Raw genomic sequence first — 11136 nt, forward strand, 5'->3', positions numbered from 1 at the left:
AAGGAAATTAAAAAGCAAAAAGTTGGAACAATAAAGTCATTCTCGACATTTTTAAATCAATATTTCATTTTAAGTGCCACATAGGCCTGCAGGTTTTGGAATTTATTATTTTCCTATGAGAAAAATTTAACACGTACATCCAATATTAAGTTTTAACATTGATGGTGTAACGGGAGACTCACCAAGAATAATAATGAGATGCCCTTTATTCTACTTACCAATAAAATAATAATTCCGCATAATAGTGATCAAAGATCAAAACACTATAACTTATACAAATTATTGTACATTGAAAATGATATATTTCATAAAAATTAAAGCAAGTTACATGAGTAGGCCTACGTAGACATTACAACATCATATCCAACATAAATAAACAAATTGGTCAAAATGGAATGAAATGCCGTGAATGAAGGAAATGTGGGAAAAGTTAAAGTTAAAGGTAGGGCCAATCCAGAGAAGATGGGCTAATTCACCGTCTTTTGAATTAATTGTCAAACTGTCTATTAACTTATGTACTTCGTATGTTTTATTTTTATTTATCTATTTATGTGATATTATCAATATTGTTATCTAGTGTTATCTATAATAGGCCTATTAATGGACCCGTGAGTGGAAAGGTAAATGCAAATTATTAAGGAGGATTTCATCCCGAGAAATCAGGTAAAAATGACAATTCAATAGCATAATCTCCATGTAATCACTCTAATAGTTCATTGAGATGCAATTAGTCATTCATATTTTTCGATTGTAATGAGGTTGTGTTCTTTTCTTCAAGATTAAGGCCGGAGATGGCATCACAGACGTTAAGTACGCGCGCCTATGGCGACTCCGCAGATAGCCTAATATACATCTCTCCGCACTCCAGCCTAGTAAACATCTCTATGAGTTATTGTAATCATGATTAATATACGCATCTCACTTATCAAATACTGCGAGCGCGAAGCACGATCTGAAAATTTAGGAAATTCAGACCTGAAGAGGGGCATTTTAAGGCTAGTTTGTAGGAATTCACGAAGATCATACGTATTTCACCAACAAAACAATCAGACAAATATTTCGGGGCGAGGTTAATAAAGGATTTGAAAATACATCCATAGGAAGTAGTTTTCAAACTACAAAAGAGAGTTATTCGCATTTGTACAGGATCTCATTACTTGGCTCACACTGATCCATTATGTTTCAAACAGAAAACACTAAAATTTGCCGACTTGTATACTCTTTAAGTAGCTATCATTATGTTTAAGTATAATAATAATCTACTCCCTTCAATATGTTTGAGTTCAATAGTTCTGTCCATACCAACCCAACTCGAACATCTGGAAATTTTCATCTCACAAACCCAGACTGTTAATTACCTGTAAATGAATTCGACATTATGGTCCAGACATTTGGAATAATCTTGCAGAAAATATTAAATCTTGTTCCACTTTATACTCCTTAAAATCAACTCTTAAAAGAAATATCATTCCATCTTATTCATCCCATCCTCATTTGCCACTATAAATTAAATAAAAAAATATAAATTCTATAGCTATCTTCAGCACCCGCACTTGCACCTGCATTGCACCCACTGTCTTGTTCAGTAATTACCAATCATAGTCACGAACCCTTTCTTATGAGGCCGCCATCAATTACAAGCTTAACCGCTCACGATGGCGGTCTCCTGCATTCATTAAGTTTTGTTAATGTTCCTTTTTTATTATCAAAATGTGAATATGCCCACACCATTTTTTTTTCTAATTATGTATTATTTATTTATTTATTTATTTATTAGAACATATTTAATCAGGTACAAAAGATCAGTATAAAACTGTTTTTCATCAATGACCTGATGAAAACATAAAAAACAACATAAATCATCACATCATATATGAAAATAAAGTCAACATCTAAATCAAAGATAACAATACTTAGTAACATAAATAACAAATATTGTTACTTAAATGATAATATGAATCAAACTAAAATATTTCAAATTATTAAAAGGGAACAGTAACTAATTTTAAAACTACTAATTGTATAATTTATACGCTGATAAAAACAATGAACAATGAAATAATTCTGGCACAATAGAAAATCAAGTGAAAAATGGCAATCAGTTATAAATGTATATCTAACTATAAGATATCAAAGGGTTAAGATCATTACAAACAAAAGCAATGTAACATCAATGTTAAAGAGGAATAGGGGAATTGTATGTTACAACAAATGAAATATAAGTAAGGGTTATTATGGACAAAATCATTGGATTACTAATACTATCTGAAAAGAATTTAAAATTATAGGAATATCTGTATTAACCATGGTAACATAAAAGTAAGGAGAGGTGAAGAATAGAGATGCAATCATACGCTCATAGTGATTGTGGCAGCCATTGTGAGTCGAAAATTGACATGATATCATAGGAAATACATTTTTTTAAGGATAATTTGAAAGAATTTACTGAAACTGCATTCTGAAGTGAATCTGGTAAAATGTTCCAGACCCGTGCGGCGGAGAACATAAAAGATTTTTTGAAGCATTCAATATTTGGTTTAGGGGGAACAACATTTAGTGTATTATAATTACGTCTTCTAATATCATGTCTTTCACAAACCATTTCAATATTATTACATAAACGAGATGGGGCCATTCCATGAATACATTTATACATTAAGTTTGCTAAAAAAAATAATCCCTTCTTTGTTCAATAGATGTCCATTTAATATCCTTAGCAATCTGTTCCCCATTATAATTTATAAAATCGAAATTACCAGTAACGTATCGGGCAGCTCGTTTCTGAAGTCTACGAAGTTTTGAGAGGTTATTAGAACCTATTTTATTTCCCCAGACCGATATGGCATAGTCAAAACAGGGTTGTATATTGGATTTATATAATATATTCAACGGGTTTTCATTTAGGATATGACGTAAATTATGTTTATATTGTATACAATATGAATTATTTTGTATGTTACAAACAATGTTAATATTTTTGATAATGTATTGTTAACGCAGAAATAAAAATAAAACAAACAAAGTTTAAAAGGATTCGTTGTTTAATCAGGAGCCAGTGTAAATTATGTAACGGGTTCAGGAGGTGTGTCAAGATGGTTGGCTCAATCTGTTCTTATGTCCAGAAAATGGTTTAATTATTTCCCCATGCTCTATCCCCATGTGAAGTTTTCATTTGTCAACTGGACGCCCGAGGTGGTGGTACTTGGCACACTTTCCAACAAAATAGAACCGTTATTTTAACATGTGAAATTTGTGTACACTCTAAAATATGACATAGCCCATCTATCGCTTTGATAAAAGATAAATAATATGAATTATATGCGAAAATGTATTAAATCTTTAGAAACCTGTTTCGTCCATTTAAGTTTATTTTTTTTGGTGAAAATCTAAAATTCGATTCTAATACTAAGATATTACTGATATTACCCCCAACCCTGTACCCATAACCAAAGCATTATCCTTAATCTTTAAAACTCTGATAGTGTACTCGTAACCCCAAACAATCATTAATTTAGAATTGCTACCCAAATCAGAAGTGGATATCATTTTGGTTAAATTTCTATCTTCTAAATTGAAACAATAACCTCTATTGTTATAATTACGGTACATGTTTAGCTAATCAATACAATTGCATTTTCTTATTCTTACTTGATTCTAGATTGTTTGACACTTTCCAATTATTAATGTCATATTCCTCTTTCAAATTATTGGAATTTTATATTGCATTTTTTACATTTAGATAAGATTTTGTGCTTAGTCCTGAAAACCATGGTAGGTTATGTAGACTGGTAAATTAGTTACATGGAAGTAATATTGACAATTTCATGTATGTTCTTCTGGTCATGTCATGCATGCTTCCTTTATTTCATCTTATTTATTTATTTTTACCAATATCATCCAAATAGTAATGTTGTTTAATGGTATAGTAACTGTTATTAATCATTACAATGCATGACTATTTATTTTGTTTTAATCCTTTTAATTTTTCATTCACCACATATCCTGGTTTGCATCACAAATTTTTATATTGCTACCTTAATCTTTTGTCTGAATTAACATAATGAAGCAGCTCATATCACACATGCATTATTCTCTTTATTAGTTTTGCATTACCTTCTTTTTATACATTACAATATCACCATTCCTTAATGGATAGGCAATAATGTGCTGGCTTTTGTACACTTTCACACATGCATGCATTATTCTGAGTAGCTTGTGAATACATCAGCATTTTCTCATTCTTATTGGATCCTTAATTGTTTGACCCTTTCCGGTGATTAATGTCATTTTCATTTTTTTCATAATTATTGGAATTTTATGTTTTCTTCAATAAATACTTATTTCATTTCCCCTTTTACATTTAGATTAAATTTTGTGCATAGCTCTAATAAGCCAGTTCGTACTTCCTTTTCCTTTCATGATCAGAGGAAGGTCATTTGTACTAATACAAGGTGGTTTAAAATCTAATGAGATAAGCACCAACTTTGAAGACTTGATTATTCATATATTCTTTTGAATTGTGTTTTTTATTCACATCCACAAAAAACAACAATGCTTCCACGAACGACTGGTATTTCACAGTTTGCCAAGTACATTGTGCAACATGCTATGATATGCATTCACATTAGGAATGCAACCTTCATACAGTGTTCATTGCAGGGGCGTTGATCCATTTTTTAGATGGGGGGGCAAAATCATAAATTAACGTTCCAAAGGCGCTCGATCGTACAAAACACCCACACACACCCTTACCCACACCCTCGCAGGATACACATATTTCACTACACATGTCATGCGAGTGCCGAGAGCGAGCTGAAATTTCTTTATATTCTGACCTAAAAGCTTGATATTATAAGCATTTTTTGTACCACTGATTAAGATTGGTATCTAAAAGAACAATAGATGCGAGCGCAAAGCGCGAGCTCAAAATTTTTGATATTTCGATCTGAAAAAAAAGTTTAATAGATTTTTTGATAAAAACAAGATATATACCCAACAAAGATTATTGCAAATCAAAGCGGAAGTTCTTTTGAGAATCAGAACTGAAACCGGACATTCTATTCACATTCTATTCATCTCTTTAATCATAAAAAGTATGGATTTTTTTAAATACAGAAATGATGTTTATATTCCAATCTGAAAAGCGGACATTTTTAGCACGATTTGAAATAAAGAACGAGTTGTGTATCTCAATCTCTTTTGCTGAACACTACAATCTTATTTTATTTTTGCACATCCGGAATTATTGGGGGGGGGCAAAACGACATGTTTGCCCCCCCCAATATTTTCATTAGTGGGGCGATCGCCCCCCCCCCCCCCCAGGATCGACGCCTCTGGTTCATGTGCTTTTCTAGTCACCTGGTCTATCCAATTTCTCCATCCTGCTATAAGGCAAGCTTACGTAATATCTTGCTTTGAAATCTGTCTATCATAATGAAAGAAATGAAAGGTTGTCCATGAAGCAACTACGAACTGGTCTATAGCCCTAGTAGGGTACGTAACTGGTACATTAGAGGTAAGATACATTGACTATTTCATGTATGTTCCTCTGTCATGTAATGTATGTTTTTTTTTCATTTTATTATTTTTTTCCACCAATATCATTCTCTAAATGGCAACGTTATTTGTAACTGTTATTACTCATTACAGTGCATGACTAAATTGTTCTTATTTTATTCTCTTTTTAATCCTTTAAATCAACACCCTTTTATTGACCATTTTGGCTAGCTAATCATTCTTTGTTCGCCCTTGCAATAACAAGATTGCCCAATTAGAGAATGAGAAAATTTTGTGTTTATTTGTGAGCCCGTGACCATGCTTGCCAAACATGCTTGCATTACCATTAGTAATGTCTACCATTTTGTGATAATGCCTTCCAATGACTGGTTTTACCAAAATGGCAATCTTTTTTTTCGATCTATTTGTGTTTGAACATGTTGGGCTCGATCCCTTCTTTCAGTTCGTTAACTCCCAACCTTTTGTTCTCTTTTGCCGCGCCTATAAAATAAAACTGAGAATAGGTGACTGGTATTTTTGTCAGAATACAAAAAGGACTTGTGCTTAAATAATCATGTTCACTTATCATACCACGCATGCCATATCCCTCACATGTTTTAAAATCTTGCAGGATCATAAAAGAGCGCCAAAGATATGCAAATCATTAACTACAAATGTCTTCAGTTTCGATTAATGCCATACGTGACTTACTCCTTTATTCTTGTCACATTAACATTACCAAATTATGAGTAAAGATCTGTGTTATTAGATCTTGATCATGCCAAGCATGCTTGCCTCATTATTCAACATTCGTGTATTTTACTATTGATTTCCAGTTAAATAATCAACTCTTTGTTAGAATAAAAATGCTTGATTATGGTAATGTCTGCCCTTTTGTGATAACTTCCAATGGCTGGCTTCACCAAATGGCAATCTTCATTTTATACATTGGTGTTTTAACATGTCAGGCATGACCTCTCCTTAATTCGTTAACTCCATGGACCTAATCACGCGGGAATATTATGTTGTGCTGGGGTGCTGAGCAATGTCACAGCACCCCCCCCCCCTCTAGCACCCTCATGCGTCGATGGGTTCATGGTTAACTCCTAACTTTTTGTTCGCTCTTTCCACACCTATGAAATAAATACTGTGAATTTGATGACTGGTATTCCTGATTGTTTCTCAGAATAAAAAAAGGACATGTGCTTAATTACGTTAACTTATCAAGCCATGCATGTCATATCCCTCACATGTTTCAGTATCTTGCAAGAACATAAAAGAGCGCCAAAGATATGCACATCATTAACTACAAATGTCTTCAGTTTCGAGTAATGCCATGCTTGACTTACTCTTTTATTCTTGTAACATTAATATTACCCAATTATAAAAAAAACAAGATCTGTATTTACTTGCTCTTGATCATGCCAAGCATGCTTGCATCACCTTTTATTGTCAGCTTCAGTGTGGATTACAAGTTGAATGATCGACATTTTGTTTAAACAATTTACTTGAAAAGGCAATGTTTGTCTTTGTTAATAATTACTTTCAATGGCTTGTTTCACCAAAATGGCAATCTTCCTTTTCTATTATCCATTTGACATTTTCTTGTTGGACATGGCCCCTTCTTTCAATTCATTGACTTTATTTTTGTTTGCTCTTGCCATACCTATAAAGTAATTCCCGAGTAATTGGTGGTTAGTATTTTGTTTCGATTCGAGAATACTAATATGACTTGTGCTCAAATATGTTCACTTATCATGCCATGTATGTCGTATTCCTTTATTCATTATCAATAAATGTCTTAGTATCTTGCAAGTTTTCATGATAAAAGAATGCCAAAGATGTGCATAGTTAACTATGCTGTTTGATTGATGTCATGCAAGTCATACTCGTTACTCTTTCATATTACTCTTTTACTAGTGTCTTTTTTCTTGTTCACCTTTGCAATGCCAACATTCTTCTATTAGAAAAAAAAATAAAGAAACGTTTTCAATTTGAGCTCTTGATCATGCCTTGCATGCTTGCATCACGCCTTAATTAGCGTCTATCTTAGTATCAACTTCTCTTTGAATAATTCGATTTTGTGTTAGACAATTCGCTTGATCTAGTCATGTCTGTCCTTTGTGCCTAATTGATCCATTGGTTGACTTTACTGAATGGTAATATTCCCTTGTAACGTTGATCTTTTTGTATTATGCATGCACAAACGACTTCACTCTACGTTTTCAAAATAATATCTTGATATTTGAATTTGCTTTTTAGGTGTATCTCACTACATATTTTATTTTGGAGTTTCTCGATTTATATCCTCCGCTAATGTCTGTTCCGCTTATACTCGTTCTGTTTTCACTGACTTTGCATCGCTCATTAAAGGTCTTTGCCCTTCGTTCTCGGTTTTGCGTAAGAATCGTTGGTGTTGCGCCTTCTCGTCCTTCTTTATGTGTTTTGTGTACTTTGCCTCCACTCCTCGATCTGTTACTTTGCTTGAATGCCTTTTATATGACATTGACCAACACTTTATTGAACATAACACAACACTTTCGGATATGAACTGACTTCTTAGCATAGACGATACACCCCAGTTTCCATTTACATTATTAGATAATGATGACCTCTTTAGCGAATTGAAACCTCGGGATATTGTACTTAGTAACCCAATGAATCCTTCATTTTATGATAATTTTGTTACTAGTAATTATAAATTTAGCTTCGGAAGAATTAGATCTCGATTTTGAACATGATCATAATATATTGCAAAATCCCTCTTCTGAGTATATTACCCAACATCAGGTAAATAATCTTACAAAACAATTTAATGACGATACATTCTGCATAATGCATGCCAATATAAGAAGTTTAAATAAACATTTTGATGAACTTCAGTTACTTTTGAATAACACTTCCTATTCTGAAAAAAATGCCCCTTTTCTTTAATTGGCCTCATAGAGACATGGATATCGTGTGATTCTAACCATCCATTTTTACTAAACGGATATGATTTCGTAATAAATAACCGAGAAGACAGACCTGGGGGTGGGGTAGCGTTCTATATTTTACATGATTATGAGTATACGGTATGTGACTATCTCAACCCCATGAACCCCACTGTAGAATCTCTATTTATTGAAATCAATATTCTGGTAGCAAAAATATCATTATGATACAATTATGAGTTTATAGACCCCCAAACTCAAATACGAATGACTTTCTAACGTACCTTTCCAAAACAACAAATATTTCAGCTCTCGTTAATAAGGATGTAGTATTTGATTTTAACATTGATTTATTGAAACACAACAATATATCTCAAGATTTTCTTGAAACTTTTTTTTTCGGCCTCCTTCTTGCTACTGATTTCTAATTCTAAACCTACTCGTGTCGTTTAAACTGCTACACTCATTGACAATATTTTCGATATCATTTTCCCTCCTCCCGATTCTTCTATAATACTTTCTGACATAACGAACCATTTCCCAATTCTTACTCATTTTCATTTAAACGACAAACTAGACCGATAAACTCCTAACAACGAAGACGCAGACCGACACACGAAAATACAGCCAGTTTAGGTGCTTCTTCGGATAATGTCGACTGGTCAGTTGTATACAATTATGTAGATGTTAATGCGTCCTTTAACCTTTTTTATGAATATAATTAATGAGAAATTAGGCCTGCATATACCGTTAAAAAAGGACAAGCGTATAGTTCATATAAAACGATTCCTAAGTCACTATGGATATCGCCATCTATCTTGCGTTCGATAGAAAAAAGTAAATCAAAATGAAAGGTATAAAAGTATAAGAATACGCTCACTAAATATTACGCAATGAAAAGAAAAAATTACTTTGCTAGGCAGTTGACTCTATATAAACACGACATGTAAAAAAGGGTTCTATAACAGACCATGAATTTATCCAATTATGAATCAAATATTTCCAAAATTAGAATTATGAATGGTATTGTTGATGATTGGGACAACCTTTCAAATATTTTTAATAACCATTTCTCTTTTTAATAACCATTTCTCTTCTATTGTCATTTTTTTCAAGCAATCTGCTTATGATGGCAATCCTTCTCCTGCAAATTGTGAATATCATATATTTAATCATTTTAGTCTGGAATTATTTTTTTAGTACTCTATATTTATGATTCATGCCAAAAATGCTAACATATTTTGTTTATTATGTTATGAAAAATGTATTATACGAATGTTATGGATGCAGAAGAAAACAATAAATCAAATCAAATCTCCTATCGGCGCAAATCTGGCTAAAGATATTCCTCCCGCGGCGAAAAGTTTTTCGGACTATCCTGGCCCGCCTAACCCAAATTCAATATCTTTTGCTCCAACATAATTGTATCAGGTGGGTGTTTCATAAAGCTGTTCGTAAAGTCACGAACGACTTTACGCACGACTGGAACATGTTCTTAGGTCATAACTGAATTACATAGGGATATCACGTAGCACAAGAAAGGATCACCAGTCGTTCGTAAAGTCATTCGTATCTTACGAGTTTACGAACAGCTTTATGAAACATCCACCTGGTTTGAAACATTTAAAAAAAAACTGGTTTTGATGAAATTAATCATTTCATTTTAAAGTCCGTAATAAATTCTCTTGTTTCCCAGTTGGTGCATATATTCAATCTTTCCTTAGAAGATGGTACAGTTCCAAATCAAATGAAGATATCCAAGATAATTCCTTTATTTTAAAAAGGTGTTGGTTGTTGGTAATTACCGACCTGTTTCTCTTTTGTCCTCATTAAGATCCTTGAAGGAATAGTATACATTAGAACGGATTTTTTTTTGTCAATGCATAATATTTTATCTGATTCTGATGAATTTTGTCAACAAAGTAGTAAATGCTCTCTAGTCATCTTCTTGTGGGTATTTTCCTAGACTACTCCAAGGCCTTCGATACCATCAATCATCCTACTTAGGGTATCAAATTAGGGGATTTCCCTGTTAACGCCACTTAGGGTGGCTTTTCTCATGGGTTACGCCATTTAGGGTTGCAAATTTACTTGATGTCATTACGCCATTATAGGGTTCCTTTCTGAGGTTGTCGGACACGGGTGGGTAGCAGTCCGTGTGGAGAGTGACCCCCAGGGAATTAATGCGCCCCCATTTAAATCCGCCAGTGCTGTAGGCTATATATGTTACTTTATAGACCTACTCCTCTTCTATTAATTAAGATTTTCTCCCGCAATAAGCATGTATAAAAAAAAATGCAATGGTGATAGTTACATTTACATATAGCGCTTATATGTTTCTAAGCGACTTACACTATATTATCACCCCGGTTTATATATAGGCATATAATAACAGACTATAAAGAAGAATCTAGGGATGCTATATGTTCCCTATGTCCCCCATAAGTGCAAGTGATAGTGGTTCAGCGATTTTTATTTTTTAATCAATTTCAATTCAATTCAAATCTTTTATTTCATTTCCATTCAAAACATAATACAAAGTAATATAAAACAATACAAATCAAGTACAATTTTACAGAAGGGCATTCTTACTTACCTAAAAAAAAAGTATAATATAGAGCATAAATGGAAATGGAAATGAACACCAAAGATCTTTTAAAAATATACCCCCCCCCCTAAAAAAATGGAAATCAACACCAAAGATCTT

Source organism: Lytechinus variegatus, chromosome 15, assembly GCF_018143015.1.
Source record: "Lytechinus variegatus isolate NC3 chromosome 15, Lvar_3.0, whole genome shotgun sequence".
In the NCBI taxonomy this organism is placed as follows: domain Eukaryota; kingdom Metazoa; phylum Echinodermata; class Echinoidea; order Temnopleuroida; family Toxopneustidae; genus Lytechinus; species Lytechinus variegatus.